Below are 20,461 nucleotides of genomic sequence, written 5' to 3' on the forward strand. Positions count from 1 at the left end.
ATTGTATTCCTCATTATTAATGTATGTCATAGGTGTGAGCCTATGACATACATGTACATATATATTTATTTAATAGGAAAGAATTCCTGGCATAGATGCCTCATTTCTTACTATGACTTGAAAGGGACCAAAACTTTTAAATGTAATGATAGAAAAATTTCCACTTATTCTTCAAAAATACTTTTTTTTCTGCATGGCCCAGTAACTCTGCAGGACGTCTGAGTGGCATCCACAGAGGGAATTATTTCCATTTAATATTCTAGGTTATTGTTATTTTTCTTCAACAATTTCTTTTGAATGTTTTATGCAGGAAAAGAGGGATGAGCCTACATGCAGTGGTAGACTATGCTGAAATTGGCGGCATGAATGCCCATACAGAACGCAAGTATATTGTGTGTGCGTCCAGACTGTTTCCTCTACTAAAGAGATGCTTTGGTTGCGGATCCTATGATGTCGTCATCAGGCAAAGGGAGATTGGCACCCTGCTGTCAGTAACCCAGGAGTGCTGAAGTTGCAGTCTGGGGCAGCAGATCTGGGAGAGCCAGCCATGGTTCCAGACCATTCCATCTGGCAACATCCTCTTGTCAGCTGCCACACTGCAAATCCTCAACAATCTGAATGTGGCCTGCACGTCGAAGAGGACATTCTACAATCACCAGGTAAGCTTTCTGCAGCCGGTCATTGAGAAGAAATGGAAACCTCCAAATATGTCAGGGAGGAGATGCCTGCTATCCTACAAACATATGATGTATGGCACGTAGCTACGGGGAAACAAATTTTTCTCTGTCAAGAATTGGTTCTGAAAATTCGAAAACACACTTTACATTTCTCTCAATGTCTCTCTTTATGGAACAGTAAACAGTGGATTAACATTTTAAATTTTCTTTTTCATTTAGCAATCTTGAATGGTCTTCATTTATTACTGTTTTGTTTTCTTCATTTGTGTGGAAGATAATGAAGCAAAACGCCGACATATTCTCGGTTATTCCCTCCCCCCCAAAAAAAATTATGATGTACTTTGCAGCGGTGGAAAAGAAGATGCACAGCCTTGCCAAGAAGAAGGAGTGTAAGGAAGTCAGCCAATGGGAGAAGAGTGTGAGCAATCATGTATACTGAGTGGCAGCCTCAACCACAGATGAGGGGGAACTACGTGTTGCAAAATGGATGTCTCTCACCAACCACATCCAGGACATGCACCATGGCCATTCGGACATCTTCCCCAACTGTTTGCACCGAAGAATCAAAGATGGAAAACGCAAGAAAAAATGGTTGAAATCTGGTAATGCAATTCATCCCTGTTTTATTTGCCGAAGTGACAAATTTATAATCCATTATAACTTTGTTGCATGGGAAATTTAATTACACAGGAAGGTAGAGTAGAAGTACTAATAAAAGTCATTTTTAAAACAATTTTTATGCCAGGAAGTGTTCTTGACAGAAATCTCGGCTCAGTATTGATACTCAAAAGGTTTTGTAATATTAAATGACCAAAACAGGAATTTTATTTTAAATACAGGTACAGAGGCATGTGTACAAGTGTGTGGTGTGATTGAAAAGGCTAGCCTGGTCAAGGATATTCGGAAGATGTTGAGCTCACAACAGACCTTATCACTGGAGTCCTTCCAAGGTCTCATCAACCAGTCTGCACCAAAGATGAAAGCTTTTTCACATGCGGGCATCATCAGCAGGTGAATAATTATTAGCTTTCAACAGTTCTCTCCTCTTTTGAATGCCCGAGTTGAGGAGCTTTTTCAAATTGTATACAGTTCAGTTCATGACCATAACCATCTTGGGTCTCCTCAAGAATGTGACCAGTCAACATGCACAACCCACCCTAAAATTAAACCAAATTATTTTTGTACGTTTCAAAACCTGGTACATGTCACTGTACATTTTTGTTAGGCACATGATGCCAACTAGCATATGAAATAAATGTGAACACCTTTCTTGAGAAACTCACACATGTAGTATCCCTAAATATATTCAAAGAAATTCGTTCTCACTTGAAGCTTTATTTTCTTCCTGCATCAAAGGCTTCACCTTGCTGCACTCCACTACAATGAAAACAGCGACAGACAGCAGGCCACAACACAAGAAGGAGTCAAGTGTTACTGCCTCAGCAAACTTAAATACAAGAAGGGGGATGCCACAGTAAAGTCAATCAAAGATTAGTCAAACAAAATAAAATACAAATCCACTGTTATTCCACTTATATATTTTTTTCTCTAGAATAAAAAGAATTAAAACCACCTTTGATTTTTAAGGAAACAATGTAAAAACCAATGTGATTTCATCTCTTGAAATACAGCATATGTGGCAGACTTGATGGGAGAGATAGCAAGACTTGCTAACAAATCATCAAAGAAGACGAAACAGAAGAGGAAGAAGGCACCACCAAGCTTGACCAATAGGTTCACCTATCCAACAAAACCAGAGCTGATTGAACAACACTGCAGTCGGTTCAGTGCCAAGTAAACAGCGCCAAGGACAGTTTCCAGGAGAACAAGAGGTCTCTCTGAAATTTCTGACAGATCAGTCACCTCAGCTGAGCGCCAACTTAACGGGCATGTGCTGTGCAAGAAACACACATTTGGAACATTTTCCCACACTGCGCAAAGCTTGCTTGCTGGCATAAAATATCCAGTTGCAAGATCCTAAAATTCGTTTGAAAAACGTGTGCTCTGCTGCGGCAAAATGGGCACCTGATAAAAATGATATATGTCATGTACATGTAATGATGTACAAAACATGCACATACGTGTACATAAACATGTACACCGTCTTACAAAAGTTTTCTTGATATTATTTTTATTAGCTTTTTATTTCAAGTACCCTTTAACACAAAGGACTGTACAGGTAAGTTATACCTGATACAGTATTGTCAGGAAGGGTGGGTAAGACAGAAATTAAAGGATACACCTCCTTTTCAAAGTTGTCAAATAGAATCCCGTTGAATTACTGGTAACATGGCGCAAAAATGACGCATCACATGTACACAGACTCCTTACCAATCAGACCCAATTAAACTGTCTCTTATCCTTGATTTGCGCAGCGGGCGTTATCACTTGTCAATGGGTATTATCCAATGTTAATACACAGTCATGTGATGCGTTTTGCCCAATCGGAATAGAAAAACTGTCCTAGGTATTTATGAACGCACTTTGAAAGGGTGTACCTTATTGTAATATCTTTTTTCATGTGTGTGATTTCGTGTGTGATTTTCTGTGTAACTAATTCCAATTTTTAATGAATTTTAAATGTGGTCATTGCGGCACACATGTAAGTTTTCCATTTTATTTTTGAAAATGGACAATAAACATAACAATAATAGTAACTGCTCTGAATCCAATCTTGAAATCCTGAAATAGTATTAGTTTTAAAACGAAAAGGGCAATTTTGATCTGAATTTGATTTAATGTGAATCCTGTATTAGACTGCAATAGTTTCTACAAACAATTCATGCTATTTTCAATAGGAATGTTTTGCATTCCTTGCATCAAACATCAACCTTCAAGTAAAACTGGCATCTGGATGAAGAATGGAGGCAAGACCTACAGAGAACTGGCAAGAGAGCAGGAAATCAACTCCGCTACACGCCAGGTTTCAGTCCAAATTGAGGCAGATTTGACTGCATCACTCGCAAGTGGTAGGATCATCACAGCAATTACAAAACCATTTCTCTTGAGCAACATGTTTTCCCTCACTTCACTTCACGCCAAGTATTGGCTGTTGAAGAATGAAATTGCTCAAAGTTTCAACTTTGAGTCCCTGTTGCAGCTGCTTCAAAATGTTGGATGCCATTACTTGGAAAGCCTCCAATAAGTAAACGGACAAATTACATGTCAGAGAGGAGGATGCAAGAAATTATTCTTAACATAGGTGAGTATTTGGGTTTGTAATGTTACGTTCAGCCAGCCTATACATTTTTATCTTGCAGCAAAAACTTTTACAAAGAAGATTTTACAAAGCGGCTAAGAGATTCCATTTCAATTGCCAACAAATAAGAGATCAGCAATGACTGAATTTTGGCTCTGTTTACAGGTGTATCTTTTTTACAGGTCCACTTTTGTTCACTGTTAAGAGCTGACAATATGACACAACAACCCAAATTTTTTCCCAAGATTGCAGGGACATTTCCTGATAAAGTCTCTGATTTTAAAACATTCAACAGTATGCTGTTAATGGAATACATTGTAATTCAATGTGCTCCTCCTGAGGGCTTAAACGCATGGGGCACTGCAGAGGGCAAAGAATCAAGATGCTACTCCAAGGAAGCCACCTGCAAAAAGGCTACACTTCTTAAGAAGTGAAAGTACCAACTTAGTTCAGAAGTCGACAATTTTGCCAGCCACCTGTATCACCTGCAAGAGAGCAGACAAGTGGATAACCACCAGTGGCCGTGATGTTTCAGATACATGTAAGTTACAAAGACACTGAAACATGACGGAGGTAAAGGAAAATATTCCTGCTGCAGTTTTTTGCAACAGGCCTTCAGACAGAGCCGGCAGAGGAAATATCTCCAATCTTTTTCAGTCACTTTCTCAACCTTTTTTTTTGTTTTGACCGTTGATGGTATGTTGTGCCTTTGGTTCATTTCCCTGACAAGTAAACACAGATGATTTCTTTGACATAGTATTCTTTGGCAATGATTCAGTAAAGACTTGCTATGCAAAACAGTGCCAGTGAAAACTGAATGTGCTTGCTTGTGATAAGAGCAGCTCCTGTCTTGAAGTACATGTACACTGCCATCAAATCTGCTATACAAGAACTACACAGTAGTCAATCCAACACATAGACCCCATCACTCAACGGGATTGTAAGCTGAATGTTAAAGGTTTAGTATTTGTGCTTTGGGATATGACACTTTTCAATACATTTTAAAGCTTTTCCTTGCATTTGTTTTGGCTTGTTTTTTTTCCCCAGAAATCCAGACACAGTTTGACACTCACTACTGTTGACTTAAATCAGACCCCAGGTAAGAGTGCTGAAATACAAGGTTCTGCTGATAACAAAAGAATTATTTAAGTCAAACCCCTTTTCAATTTTTTTCTACAGATAACATGTTATAACAAGGTAATCTGCCAAGTCCACAAGAGTTTTTATTATTGCGATTTGACTGTATTTGACTTTCTTCAAGGGAAGAAGCACTTGACCTTGCATGTCAAAATGTTCATTAATGATTACTTGAAAGCACTTGAAGAGCTTGGAGCTGACTATACTCTAAGTTCAGAACTGATATCTGCTTGAGGAATTTGTATGCAACCTGTATCGTCATAAAGATGTCAACAAAACCAAGTACCGCTCATTCTGTGCAAATCTTCAGTAAAATGCCTCCTTGTAAAGATACACGGATTCAGCACATCAGACGTTGTGCTTACCAGACAGTTATTGGTAGAAGAACCATTGTAGCCATCACTGAACCTCCATCACCACATCATGGGTGGATTGTCAAAGATGACAATATCAAGGTAAAGTGAATGACCCAGCTCCTGGTCCCCAAAAGCCTGATGGAGGTGCTGTAGTTGCATGTGGTTGGAAGACAAGCACCTATGGCTTAAGGAAGATGCTTGTGCTAAAGGAGCAACCTCAAGTGTATGGATCTATGCAACAAAAAGGATGATGATGACAATGATGGCAATAATTATGACGATGTTGCCCCTGGGGTAGATTTTGGAACAGATTTAATTGCATAGTTTTCCTACCATCCACCAAACCAAAGTACTAGAAAATGTAATTGTCGCAAACTTGGTGACAAATACATGTGACAAATGCAAAGTAACAAATACATGTGACAAATACATGGACATGGGTTTGTCCACGAAGTTGGGATTTCCTCATTATGTGCCAGATCATAGGGATTGAAATGAGTTTTACTTGGTGAAGTACACATGAGTACCATGGATGGGTGTTTTATTAGGAAGACCTAATGTTAAAGTATGCTTGAGTAAAAAATAAAATACTTTGATGGCTTGTAAAATAAAAAAATAGGAAAAACTGTTGGTGTCTAGCATCAATTTTTAATAACGAAGTGTGACATGCAAAAACACATTTTTAAATTTTTTTTTTCTCGAACAAAAAACAAATTAAAAAGAAAAAACACAGACAGGGTACGGTTTAACATCGTTTGTCCTTAATGAAAAACAAAATATGTCGGTGTGGTCACTCATTTTCAATAACGGAGTCGGCAAATTTGCCCCTGCCGATGCTATGCGCGGTGTCCACGAATAATTATAACGTAACATCGGGAGTCGGCAAATTTGCCCCTGCCGATGCTATGCGCGGTGTCCACGAATAATTATAACGTAACATCGGTATTGATCGTGGAAGTCTGATTTGTGCAACAGATTCCACAGATTTTTTAAACCCACAAATAAGGCGAATATGTTACAAACGAGGTTTAATTAATAAAATTTCGACATCCTTGCAAATTTTCACTGTACAACCGAAAGTATAATCTGCTTTCTATGCGGTGTCCACTCCGGAAAATGTAGCGTTGATACAATTTTCGCGATCCATCCAAAAATATCCTACCCTTGCTGAGAATGGTTCAGCCCCAGACGAACTGCCACGTCACCGATAGTGTGTGGAACACAGCACTTGGGATTTTCCACGCCCGTGGAAACAGAAATTTGTCTGTGAATGAATGAAATACAAGCTGCTAAGAAAAGAGAGCAAAGGGCTAGACTATCAGATCAGAAAAAACAACAGATTTTGGATAGGAGACGCCAAAAGAGACGTGAAGAAAAAGAAGACTGCATCAGGCAGCAACAGATGATTCAGGAACAGAAGAGAGAAATTTTGGAAGCACAAGCAGAGAGCAAACGATTAGAAGAGGAAGAGAAATGATTAGCGGAAGAGGAGAAACGCTTGCAAGCAGCATGGCAACAATTAGAGGACATGGGACAACATGAGGAAAGATCACAAGATGCAAGACGCCAGAGCCTCAAATGAGCCAGGTCTTCCCTATCACAAGACCCTAAAATATACGCTGAAACAGTTGAAGATCTCGTGCAAACAGCATCCCCAAGGAAGAAGCGTCTTCTTCATGAGAAGGGCATCATAACTGATGTTGCAACAAAAATCATCTACACCACTGTGTCACAAAAGATGAGTAGCCTACGAAAGAGCAGAAAGAAGAAAGACGGCGAGCTGAAGCGTATCTTCGCGCCAGCACTCCAAATTGCAAAGAGATACAGATGCCAGAAGAGAGTATGCGAAAAGCTCAAGACAACGGCGAAAACTCTGAAGCTACTCTCTTTCAAGCCACATGCTCGCCTACTTCTTAACAAGACAAAGCAGACCATTCAAAGATACTATGAGGAGAACTCCATGACACTTCCAGACAAGAAGTTGGTGAGTAAGAAAACAAAGAAAGCAACTGGATTCCTGACCATGACCATAAGGGCACTACATGGAAAATTTCAGAAAGACAACCCGGAGATGAAAGTTTGCTTGTCAAAATAAGCAGACTTGAAACCAGCACACATCAAGACCTGTCATTCAATCACATACAGAGGCTGTCTCTGTGAATATTATACATCTGGTATAAATTCCAAGAAACATTAACATACCGTAGGTCTTTGCAACTGGTACGGTGATGATCTCTAAGTTCATTGCCTTTTGTGTTGCAGCATAAAACAATTCTTGGGCATTCATGAAGTGCAATTAACATATAAAGAAGGAGTTGTAAGACTTGTAAGATTGAAAACAGATGCTGCATGCTATTTGATACATCTCATTGTAGAAGCATGGTAATTTCTAGGCTATTGATTTCCATATTAATTTGAAGGCTGGTATATGTTTCATGTCAAATTTTCCTTTTAAACGTGTGCAATTTTTATGGTGCTAATACATGTATACATGTAACACTTTTTAGTTAGCCATCCTTAACTTAATCATTAAATGTGACTGAACTTGTGGCATTAGAGTGTATTTTAATGTGTGCTTGAATGTAGATTAATTGATACTAATTTGTAAGCCAAAGTAATTGCCATTTGTGTCCACAGGGTATTCACAGTAACAACACAGGTGCATCCACACATGCTGAGAAAGAGTTGACGTTTTCTGCAAAGTAGTGCACAAATTAACACAAATGAAATGATTGAAGAGACAATTTAGGTAGATAGGTATCACTATTATAGCATTTTGTGCAGTATAGTAAGTCTTTATTTGCAAGTGCTAAATGCGGTACACACCAAGGTTGACACTGATTTCCTGATCTAACTTGCTGCTTAGTTCATGTAGTTAATACATTTAGAACTATTCTTTGACCACTGAATGAACAAGTTGTAAAATGAATTTTGTTTTTACAAGTCAATTTAATATTTTACTGCTGGCTGTGGAACTGTATTCATCTGTGACTGTGTAGCATATAAATTACACTTGGCGTATGCATGACCGTCAGTTGCAGTAAAACAGGTTTAAATATGCTTATTCAGCAGAATTTTAAGGCTTTACCTTTTTTCACTTATTTGCATATGATTGGCTGGATACAAAAATGCAGCAGCTCAGAGACACTCTAGTGAATTACTTCATTTAGTTTCTTTGGCCCAAGCATGCAGCCAGGTGGTTGTAAATAAAAGCCCGACTACAGTAGGTGGAACATTATCCTAATCTTCTCCGTAGCCCTTGGGGCGTAGCGCATCTACAAAAGGGACAACACATACTCTCTCTCTTCTCACAACCACTGCGCTGAGGCAACAAAGTCCTTACGTTGGAGTTTTGTCAGTCACAGCAGCATGAAAACTGGTTCAGTGGTGCCCCTCACAGCTGATGGGTCCACGTAGCTCAGTCCTAGGTACCTTGTCTACAGTTTGACGTTAACATTTAATTTCTAAGTTCGGCAGGTTACAGGCAGTCTTTATTTCATTTTGGTTAAACCTCGCCAGCTGCAGGCCAGTCTTTATTTCAACTCGGCAGTTGCGAGTTATTTTTATTCAAGTTCAAATAAAAAAATAGCCTTCACTAAAACACTATGATGGGAACGAGGGTATGGTTGAAGCAATGGAAATACTTGGCTCAGAAACACTGCAAAAATGGCCCTTGTGGTGCGCTGACAGCAGTGATGAAGGGAGACTGCCAACAAAAGGATCTTAGGTTCTACTATACATATTAATTTCTGTTAGTCAAACACTGTGATTCAGTTGAAAAATCAACTGGAGTCAGACAGCCGTGCTAAAGCTAGCATGTCACTCAACAGCAGTGCGAGAAACACGAGCTGCACACAAATCAGGATGACACTTAAATAAATATCTACATATATGTAACCATAAGTTACATAAAAGACAGGTCTTCATAAATCTGTTTTAAAATACTGAAGCACAAATTTCAATCCTGCCTGCACAAGCTATTTAGTGCGTTTCTGTTATCTGTTCAATTAAAAGCATCACATCATAAAGAAAGACCTGGTTGAAAAACCTTTGAAGAAAGCAGGACTGAAGCAGGTAAGACCAACAAATGAAAGAATGATGTTTTAACACAATACTCAGCAGTAAATAAACCTAGAAAACTTGGTAATTGAACTAACAAAAAACACATGTACTGGTACTTACCTGCTTTGAAGCAAGGATCTTAAGAACACTAGGAATGAACTGAGAGCATGTAATCTGTACCAAACCTGCGCAGTTATGAAATAACATCATTTCCTCACAACAGGACCAGTCCTGGCATACATGTAGTAGGTAGGCAATCAAGGGAAACCACCATTGCTATGGTGCCATTGCTGTGGATCATTGCCATGATCTGATGATTAAAAAGACAAAATTTTCTTTCATGGATTTCAGTTACATACAGTCCAAAGAATATAAAAAAAACAGTACATACATCACAGTATATCCAAAGGCTTTGTGATGATGAAATATAATATCTTAGAAATTCAATACATTATGTTAGCAGCAGCACTGACTCTGTGCAAACCTTAAATATCCAATTCTTCATAACAATCAAGGAAATTGCTCGAGTAACCTGCCCCCCTTTTGTCTTTTGATAAAGATCTTTCTTTCCCTTTTGCAAAATTGCTAATATTTTGAATCTTTTCTCACACAAGTATGCCACACGGTTGTGGCTAAATGTGTGCCAGCCACCGCTTGCCTCCCAAAATCACTGGCTGATGCAATTAACGGTGAAAATAAAGCTTGCTAGTTGGCTCAAATTACACTGCATTAAATGGTGATTATGAAGTTCTAATAGTGGTAACAGGCTCAAAAAGCACTTCAAGATTGATTCAAGTCAAGCACTGTTCCACTCTCTGAATTTTTTCAAATGTACATGTACTCGGTTGGCCCGTGTGCACGGTGCTCATTCTTAAGGCTGATGCTGGAAAAGCCCTGCCAACCAGCCCCAAAACAGCCAGCTGACTGACAAAAGAATTGAAAATATTTTCAGAAAAACTAACATCTCTGCTACGTTTTGGCTGAGATTACACTGAACATTGGCATTTCTCTTACTCTCACTCAAGAAATGAATGCAACTAATCTGTGGTTTAAAGCAGGTTGTTCCACTAGGGCCTTCATGCACACCGAGACAACATTCCCGCCTCTCCTCTCATACCCCTTGAGTTATGAAGCATGTGTGTCATCCATAATGTACTCATGAGCCTCTAACTGGGCATGTGGACCATCTTCTGTCAGTACATCCTTCCAGTTTCATCTGCATCTTTTAAAGGAAATGCCGGTACTTTATACACGAGTGTTTTCTCCTCCAATTCTCACCTTTTCCTGTGTGAGTTTGAGTGCCAGTACATAGATGTTCCTGCACAGTAACATGCCAGACTCAAGCAGTACCCTAAAGTTCCAAGAGAATGCTCTTGATAGGATGCAGCACATTCCAGATGCTCAAGCCAGTCTAATACATGTACATGAAGTCCAATAGGGTGAAATGAGGAAAAAAGTTCATATTAATCAATAGTGCAATATGAACTGGTTAAAAAAGCTGCATGAGCACAATCACACATTGTAAAAGGCCATTTTCAACTAGTCACGTAAATCGTTTTATCCAAAAGCATGTAAAATTCCCCCAAATTGAGTCTCACCCTTGTAAAAGCAATGAAGGCAATAAGAGGTTACATGAAGAAATTAAGGTAATTCCAGAAATTAGGGGTCCAAAAGTGTGACATTTTCGTGTCCCTGTTACACCTGACCTTTGATATTTGACATGGAAATATCACTGAAATTGATTTCAAACTATTACTATTTGTTTGGCAGGTAATTTGCATTAATTCACCATATTGGAAATTAGAAAATATGTCACATGTGACAGGGACACAAACAAAATGGACCCCTAATTTCTGGAATCACCCATTATGGCCCCCCTCTCCCAACAAACATTTTTGGCCTACTCAAAATGTGGTTCTGGATTTTGTACAAGTACATATACCCACTGTATGTTCTTAACCCTACAATCTTCCCTCAATTTTGGCTGACTATAAGCAACGTGCACCTAACAAGGTTTCGTTGGCTACATGATCAGCCCACAAAAGATCAAGAACCAAATAATCAGCAAATCCTATACAGGGGACATGTACGTGTACATATGTAGCTTTCATAGCTTAAGTAACTCCCGCCCCTCATGTTCGTTGTACTGGGAAATTCCCTTACATTTCCCGACATCATGAGAATTGGGGCTAGAGTTCCTAGAGCCATACTAACAGGTCAAATCCTTGGGTAATACATGTACATTCAAAATTACTTTTTTTAATGATAGAAGCAAAAAAACATGTACCATCTGGCATATTACTACCACATCCACCATCAACACAAAGCAGAAGGCACCACAGCATTGCCTTGGTCCTATTTCATAAATCTCCATTGATCTTACAGTCCCCTCTGGCAGCCATGTATATACCATACATTATGAACTAGAGAAATCATTGTAACATACAACCTTTGAATAACTTGGGTACGTTATGCTTGCATCTAGCCTGGGTTGGACATTTTCATCTCATTGTGATTACCATTCAGGGTGTGAATTCATTCTCCCATATCACACTTTTTATAACACCTTTTTTCCACACTTTTGTACCATACCTGACATCGAAAGTACGAAAACTTTTGTTCACACATTTCTTCAGTCAGGATTTACAGCATCCTTGGGTGACATAATTGTGGGGCATACTCCGTGATGTATTTGTTGTTGACTAATCTCAAAAACAAAAAAAATTCCTGTGTGAGGTCTTACAACTTAGACTGGTTCCCTGCCATCAAAGAAGCAAGTCATATGTGTATCATTTAGTAACGGAAAAGGAAATAGACCAAATTTTGGTAAATGTACAGTTGGTTTAACACTTGCTTATGGACAGGAAAAAAGTTCGCTATGGCAGGAACTAGATACATACATGTACATATATCGGTTCCTATATTAAAGCAGTTACCCTGTTATCACTGTATAAGAAATTTTGAATTCTGTGTCACTAGTGAGTTCCCAATCGGTAATATTCACCAAGGTCATCAGTAAATTACGGCCCAAGAGTGAAAAACTCTGCATGTTTCCGTCACTGTTGATAAGTTTTTCCAAAATATGACAATTTTCCTTCACCGTGTTAGTCATTACCCAACATCTACTCCTTTAACAGTTATAACTGTACTTTGAATGAAGCCCTACCCTTGGATATCCCTTGCTGGATTCCCCAATGTCACTTCCGAAATGGTCAAAGGTGTCTAAAGACACTTTTAACTGCAAAAGTGTCCAGTTTAAATAAAGGCTTCTGCACTGAAAAACTCATAGCGAACATAAAGCCTGCCCCCAACCCCCATTCAATAGACTTGTATCAATCATACAGCTTTTTAGAATTTCTAACATTAATATTGAATGAAATAGTTCAGGTCTATTAAGATGGTTGTAACTTTTTGGGAATTAGAACTCAGAAAGCAGACATTTTTTTAAAGATTGTTTCAGACATCTATGAAACAATGAGTCCACCAAGTGAATGAAATTTGCAATACCTGCATATTTATTCTTCCCACAGACAGAAATTTAAGTAATAAGATGAGTGTCAAAGTTGTTGCAACGGCAGCATTTAATATTGGGGTTGTAAAAGTCTTGGTAAAACAAATGAAGTCATTCTTTGAGGGATTAATAAGTGTAAGGTTATGCAGTGCAACTGTTCCCATCTCATTCTCTTGGAGTTTATTCAAATTACAGGTAAAATGGAACATTATCATAAACTATTTTGTTTACCCTGAAAACTAAATCATTCTGTTAAAGCTTTATTAATTCATAAACAAAGTTCTTTAAAGGCCATCGTAGATAACTATTTCTCAATACATGTATCACTTGCATACAGTGTGCACACTGATTTTCTGAGCTATTGTAGAGGAAAATAAATTGAACCACCAACAAATTTTTATCAATCAGGCATGTCAGGTTCAGGTTAAAAAGTAAGAGTGAAACACCAACAAGGACAGTACAATTCAGGAAGGTGAGTGAGAAATCTTTACTTCGATCAGGAAACAGTGAGAACTATGAGCAATAATTAGTAACCCATGAGGAAAGAATTCCATATACGAAGTTCACTTTTTAGGAGAAATTTTTGCTCCAGGACAGATTTAAAAAGGGGCGACATTTATTTTTGGGGGATAGAGATGTGAAAGGGGGTTCAGTAACTTAGGGGGACAGGTTTAAAAAGAAGGGGCCCCACGCAATAAAACGGCAAAAAAGTGAGTCCTTTTGCCGTTCTGTTTTTTCCCCTACTATATCGTCTACCGTTTCCTCTTCCTTCACTATCCCGTCCTTTTATTTCTCCACAGTTTTCCTGTCATTAGTACAAGGATTATTACAGTTAGTATACACATTTAATACATTTAATCCAAATTGTGTCGTAAAGGGGAAGCGAACCTGCAATGAAGAAAACTGTTAGGTATAGAAATACAGCAGTCTAACTGACCACGCCACACGAGCGCTTGTTGCCGGAGGAACTCGATATGTTCCATATAAAGTTACGGTTGAATTAAGGAGAGGTCACGATGAGGTCAAAATGAATATTTAAAAAAATTAAATATTTATGAAACTGAATATGTAATTATTCACGAATATTTGTATAAATTAGAATATTTGAATATAAATAAATGTGGCTATCCGTTGTTAATGTAAGTAGGTTGTGCCAAAGGAAATCAACTAGGTAAGGTACATGTCTGAGCACAATTGACTGTATGACGTGAGTTATCTCTGTCGTATTATGTAAACCAAAAGAGAAAGAACAAGTAGAAATGCAGTCGGCCGTACGAAAGAAGGAATTTCGTTCCAATGCTGTATAAGAACTCAGGCTAGGTGGAGTCTTGCTTCATCCATTAGCAATACATGCACTATGAGTGAGAATTGGAGTCTTACGCGCAATTGGTGAGAGAGGTGACTATCCACACAGTGGAAGCGACCAGTTTGGGTTCTACCTGGCCGAATACATGTGGCGCTGCCGACATGCAGGAGTAGACCACTTCAATCAAATCTTTAAGGATGTTCTTCTCCTGTACAAGCCTCCCCTCACATTTTAGAGCGCAGATAGCCACACAATAATCTAAAGACAGGTTTCAGCTCCCTTTTCCCCTTCCCTCTGTATAAATATAGAAAAAAACTCCTCCAACTGACAAGCACTCTCTAAAAGAAATTTGTCCCTTTTTTTCCTTCTAAACAAATTGTCCAACTTACAAACTGTCTGTAAAAGAAATTGGGCCCCTTTTTTCCTTCTAAAGAAATTGTCCAACTTTAAAATTGTCGCAAAACACGCACTATTTTCCCCCAAGTAAAAATTGTACATGTACATGTACATGTACAGTAGGGCACATTGCGCAGCATTTCGTGAACTGTGTAGATCCATCCAGACAGATGACGGCCCTCTGCACTCCTCGTGTTGCGGATTCATGCATAAAATTACCTCAATGCTTGTGGCAGCCCAACCCCTGTTACATAATGGTTCTTTCCGGATATGATTCGGTTCATGCGCACACGTCGTGCGCATTCGCCATGTTCTTCAGAAGCAAAGATGGCCGCCTGTCGATGTAAACCTGGTCCATGTGTAGCTCCAAAAGTGTGCCCAAAACTCCATATTTCTGTCCTATGATGTTCAGCTCTTCAATGCCTATTGGAATCGTCTTCATTCACCGATCATAGTAAGGATACTTTTGTAGTAATTACGCGATATTACAGTGAACTTCGTATATGGAATTCTTCCCACCCATGATCGAACCCTGGATGCTGAAAAAACGGAGACTGCGTGATTGCCAAAACGAAATAGCAATAGCAAACCTGCATCGATCATGATAGGTAAAAAAAGGTAGGCTATATCATGTGTTCCATTTCACTTTGAAGAGTAGCCTAACACTGTGGTTATACACATGTACATGTATACTTTTCCCATTCAAAATTTCAAGACTATTTCATTTTCTACAGCATAATAATCACCATGATGATCCCAAAAGGTGTTAGGCTTTCAAAGCACCGAGTTCGTCTAGACGCAGCCCTGTGTGGCTATCTGTAGTTTGTCCCTCCATCCAAAATATGCAGCAGGTTGCAGCATGCAGCGGCAGTGTGGCCACGTGCATGGAGCTTGATGATCGTGTTGTCTTCTTCAAATTCCAGAATTGTGGATTTCAGACAATTTTGCTCGACTTCATTTAACCGACCGTCACAGCCATACAAACACAAATGTACTACAGGATACATCATGGAAACTGATATCGTTATGATATCGTAACTCTCTGATTTACAAGTACAACTTACAAGAAGTTCACGCAAACTTCTGCTTGTCATCGACGGTGCGGAATACCACTAGTACTACACTACTAGTTTCGTGTACTCCAAGCAGTTTGAGATCATGCTGCAGCGCCACCACTTGTGCCCTGGATTTGTTAGTTGAGACTGCTGTTTTACAGCTCTGGTCGTTGTCCCTTGTCAATCCTGGCCCTACGCTTAGCGTCATGTGGGTTCTCGTGCCTTGTTCGCAAAGTCCCTGTCCAATAAAGGCCTTTAGAGTGGGCTTTATGTAAATAAAATAACGAGTACATTTAAAATGTGGACGAAATTTGGCGATCAGATAAAACTGCACTTGTATCAAAAAGTTACTACAGTCCCCCCGCCCCCCAGCGTAAAAGTACGGAAGTCTAAATAGGCCACACCTTTTTTTAATACGAAGTGCTATCTCACGGAGAAATCAACCGGCTAACTTACCACCGCAACCAAATATATGAAATACCATGACTGCTTCCAATTTTCCCTGCATTCTTTCAATCAGAGGGACTGGGTAGATGGTCGTAGCATTTAGTGGATGTATGGGTCTGTGTAATGGAACTAGACTTTCGCATGCCATCTCGAGTACACATTATTCAGAATTGTTTATTAGAAATGTTCACCGCCATAAATATAAATATGTTCGGTTGAGCGACAGGAGCGAATGAGAACATATTTCTTTTCTTCTCGGCGTACGGGTATGTCGCGTGAGGGCAGACCTTACGTAATTATGCAAAATACGTACCAGGACGGGGGAGTGGCACGACAGGTGGGTCACGTCACGTTTGTTTGGCACATTCTCCGCATCTGCTTGAAACCCTTTCCGTACTGTGTGTTAAAATAATATTAATAACTATACGAATAAATTGATACTACTGTTCCAGAATTAACAATCCCCCCTGCATTTTTCTACCTTTTCTTTAATGTTTGGGGTAAATTGTGTTTGTACAGAGAAGTCAGAGAGATCATCCAGCTGCTCAAAGGGAGAGTAGAAGACGACTGCAACCTGGAGGTAGCTGATACAAAAGCTAGTTTGGCGAAGGCCGTAGAGGCGATTGACAAGCGCTAGAAGTTGATTAGGCTGGCAGATTCAAGTCCGCATGGTTGGACGACCGTATCTGAAGTGGCGAATTCATACGAATATTTTGTTGATTTGCGACATGCATTTAACGAAATCTTACAAAGTGGGGTCTAAGTGATGTCTGGGTTATCTAGATTATCAAAGTGTATCATGAAGGAAATCGCCAAAGGAAAGGAATTTACACTCCTTGTTGCAGTTTTTGCGTTTATATATATTGCTTATATAGAGTGTCTGTTGATATGTACAGGTAAACGCATATTTCGATTTTTTTGTGGCTTGTGTTCGGGGCAACAGAATGCCGTTTAATCTGGAGAGTGCAATACAGGTGAACTGTCCTTAATCCTTTGTGCGTGTACCCAATTTTTGGTTATTATAGTAAGCACCCACTTTTTTTCCTTTTTTCTCAGCATTTCCCAGTCGGATCTGTCAATGTAAAAAATGTTTATTTGCTTATGGCAATTCAATCAACACACCAAAACATACTTTGTTCTGTTACATTGTTGTCAATAGTATACATATCCACCCTCACATCGGAGGGTATAACTTTGTTTTCGTCATCCATGGAATCTCCAGATTATTTTTTTAACAAGAGCAAATCAGAGGACTTACATCAGTCTACATTTTTACTTTGTATTGTACGAATGATCGAAGGAACCTTTCTGACACGAGTTAAACTCTACATGGGAACTGCCTATGCTTTTATAAAAAGAATAGTTACATGCGTCTGGACCTGTCTCCTCAGATCCAGTAATAGAAGATAAATTTGGTGTTCCCTCACACCAAGAATCAGTATCATTGCGCAAAAACCTTTGTTCTGAATTGTTGAGGTTTTCGTCGATCCACCAGGAAACTTTTATTTTATTTTGGCGTCCACACTTAATCAGTGGAGTCTGCAGATTGTTGCTATCGTCATGTTGTTCAACTTAGGACTTGGTCGGTTTAGTTTTACGTGTAAACACCATCTCCATCATTGTATAGGGCGTACACTCATTACACCGGATAAATTTCATCCAGGTAGGACTTTCAGTCGCCTCGATTCCTGCTCCAAGTCAATGCAGGGATATTGATACTGTAGGAATCGCGCCTATTGCAGGCAATCATGCTCTGAGAGTCACTACAAGGCTGAATAACTGTACCGGTAGCCTTAGTTGGAAATACACATTTATGAAATATACTGAAAACGGGATATACATAAGAGGCATTTTGGCACAAAAATATTTGCCCTGCACAACGTGTATTGTACCACTGTATACTCGGTGTTTCCTCAAAAGCTTGTGAGAAAAACCACAAACGTAGTAGGCCTACTCGGATGGGACTCGAACTCTCAACTTCAGTGAGAAATAAGCAGGAAGTCGTGGGTTCGAGTCCCGCCCGAGTACGTTTGTGTTTTTTTCTCACAAGCTTCTGGGGAAACACTGATTATAAAGCGTTACAATACACGTCGGACAAGGCAAATATCCCAAATTATTAACATCTCCCCGACGCAAAGGCATCTCTAGAAATAGACACAGAAATAGCCATTTCATATAACCGTTACTGCAATTAAGTCTAGCCTGGGGTCTCACAATTCCAGACATGCAAAGAAAAGAGGCGTTTTGACTATTCGATGTAACCCTTAGGCATACTGAAATAAAATGTTACCAATAAACTTACAACTCAAGTCATGCGAAGAATATAAACTATTCGGTAACATGTAGGGTAAACTTTCGTCGGACGTTACACCCTAATAAATCAAGCAAATATTCTTTAAAATGGGATACTTATTAAGAGGCGATAGCCCTACCAGTCCTATATCCTCCGATTTCAATATGATTTTACATACACCCTATGAAATTAGGGTTAATCGGATTTTATCTGTACCTGATGCGTGTTGTATTTAGAGTATAATTCGATATTCATTCTATCGGATTTCTGATGTTCTACAAGCGCGCACATAGCTTCAAAATGGCTGTTGTTATGTATAAACACGTGCAGTCTCTAGTAAGCTTATAATTTCTAGTTGTATAGTGCACGGACTGTAGGAATACGTAGTGCCAAAAAGTCTATTTTAAGAAACTTATGAAGTGAAGAAATGTCTAGACGAGTTGTACACTATACAAGACAGGCTCTGGTTGACAAGGACAGAGAGTGAGACACACACATACACACCAAGAGAGGTTTTGGAAGGCAATTTTCCTGTACGCAGGCTGTGAGAAGGCTTTGAGTTGCTGAAGTCTGCAACATTCCAACCTGTGGTGGCGAGTCGTCTGTGGAGCGAAACTTGTAAGTTCGTCCAGACCAAGTAAAGTGCAGAGCTGAACCTTGTTCCGGAAGAGACAGTTTGTGAACTGAATCCAGTTCCAGTTTGTGGGATCATCAAATTCCCTTATTTGCGACGGCCATACCACGCATTCGCCGTTTCTTCTCGACCCCGGTCATTCATATTGGACGCGGTCTTTGTCCCCTTTGCAGCTCATTTTTGCACCGTCAAGGACCAAACTGTTTTTGGTTTTTTTTAACATCTGTAGAATCCAGCATTCTTCACTGTAGTGCCTGCCAAAATCTCGTCCGCTAGGTCATCCTGTATTAAAAAAGTATTTTCTTAATTCGCTATCCTTATAGTAAACTAGTTCCAATCAGAATTTTCTTTGTTATCTTTGTGTTTTTACATGCTACGTGTAACATTCTCATTAAATCATAATTGTTTTTGTTCCTTTTGTAGCGGGCATCGCCGGGCCTACCCAAAGTTGATGGGATCAAATCTAGCACTTTTAGTGGCAGAATCAATCTTCCCAACCGAAGGATCTTCCCTAGACGAGAGGCCACACAGAACGACCTAAGGGTTAAGTGTGCGGGTCCGTTTTGGAGGAAATATACCGCCGATTGTGACTGAGGGTTAATTAGTCTCTGTTAAAGTTATACAATGAAGCTGTAAAGAAAGTTATCCTTTACAAGAGAATTATCGGTACAGCAGATACAATTTATTCAACAATAATCAACAAATGCAATGTACAGTAAAGTGATTGGAAGGCTTGTTTTATTACCCGAGTCCTCTGCTTCAATTGGAGTAAGCGCTAAACTAACCCAGGGCCGCAGCGGCAATACTCAAATGCATCAGCAGCAATACACTGCGCCTCAGCAATACTCTGAGCATTATCTAAGCTTCAGAATAATTACTATTCTTAAATAGCTTGGATTTTTGTTCGGATCCCCCACTTTTTCGGCTGGGGCCTTGCCCTTCCCCCACTTTTTTTAGGCCCCGCACATAATGAAATAAAAAATATCCATACTCTGCATTCCTCTTTAAATACTGAAAATAGACGATATGCATTTGTTTGCTGTAATCTTCAGTTACCCACCAAGACGTTCCACCATGAAACACCCAGACCCTTGCCTGGGGTTGACATAGTCTTAACCCATGACCATTGTGCCGCTCAGTTCCAGGAGCCTCTTTCTGGTAGCTTTAGCTGAGCACATATCTCTGCCAACATGAATGAGGGAGGGTCCAGATTCCATTCAGTGGAGGACTACAGCACCATGACCATCATTGGCTGACGTGAGTGCTACTGTTCCCACTTCAGCAACAGCATCTGACACTGTGCCGATTCTCTTGACCTACGTGGCTTGTATCAATCCATCAAGGAAGCAAATGGAAGCAAAACAGGTCCTCTAGCTGCTGTCACCCAC

General features: G+C 39.5%; 2 long non-coding RNA genes across 3 annotated transcripts; one reads left to right on the forward strand and one right to left on the reverse strand.

Annotated features, from left to right (window-relative positions):
* Window positions 1-4,890: 4,890 nt before the first annotated feature.
* Window positions 4,891-15,781, reverse strand: LOC110975961 (uncharacterized). Of its 2 annotated transcripts, none has more exons than XR_015424469.1 (4): window positions 15,709-15,781; window positions 10,710-10,842; window positions 6,532-9,741; window positions 4,891-5,600 (listed from the first exon to the last, which is right to left on the reverse strand). It is a non-coding gene; the product is annotated as an uncharacterized LOC110975961 (long non-coding RNA). The 2 variants fall into 2 exon arrangements; XR_015424468.1 differs by having other exon boundaries at window positions 15,391-15,773.
* Window positions 15,782-18,240: 2,459 nt separating this feature from the next.
* LOC147800085 (uncharacterized) lies at window positions 18,241-19,814 on the forward strand. Its single transcript, XR_015424353.1, has 2 exons — window positions 18,241-19,057; window positions 19,497-19,814. It is a non-coding gene; the product is annotated as an uncharacterized LOC147800085 (long non-coding RNA).
* The last annotated feature ends 647 nt before the right edge of the window (window positions 19,815-20,461 follow it).

The sequence above is a fragment of the Acanthaster planci genome, linkage group LG02 (genome assembly GCF_054643075.1).
Source record: "Acanthaster planci isolate LZ-2023a linkage group LG02, COTS_SCS, whole genome shotgun sequence".
In the NCBI taxonomy this organism is placed as follows: domain Eukaryota; kingdom Metazoa; phylum Echinodermata; class Asteroidea; order Valvatida; family Acanthasteridae; genus Acanthaster; species Acanthaster planci.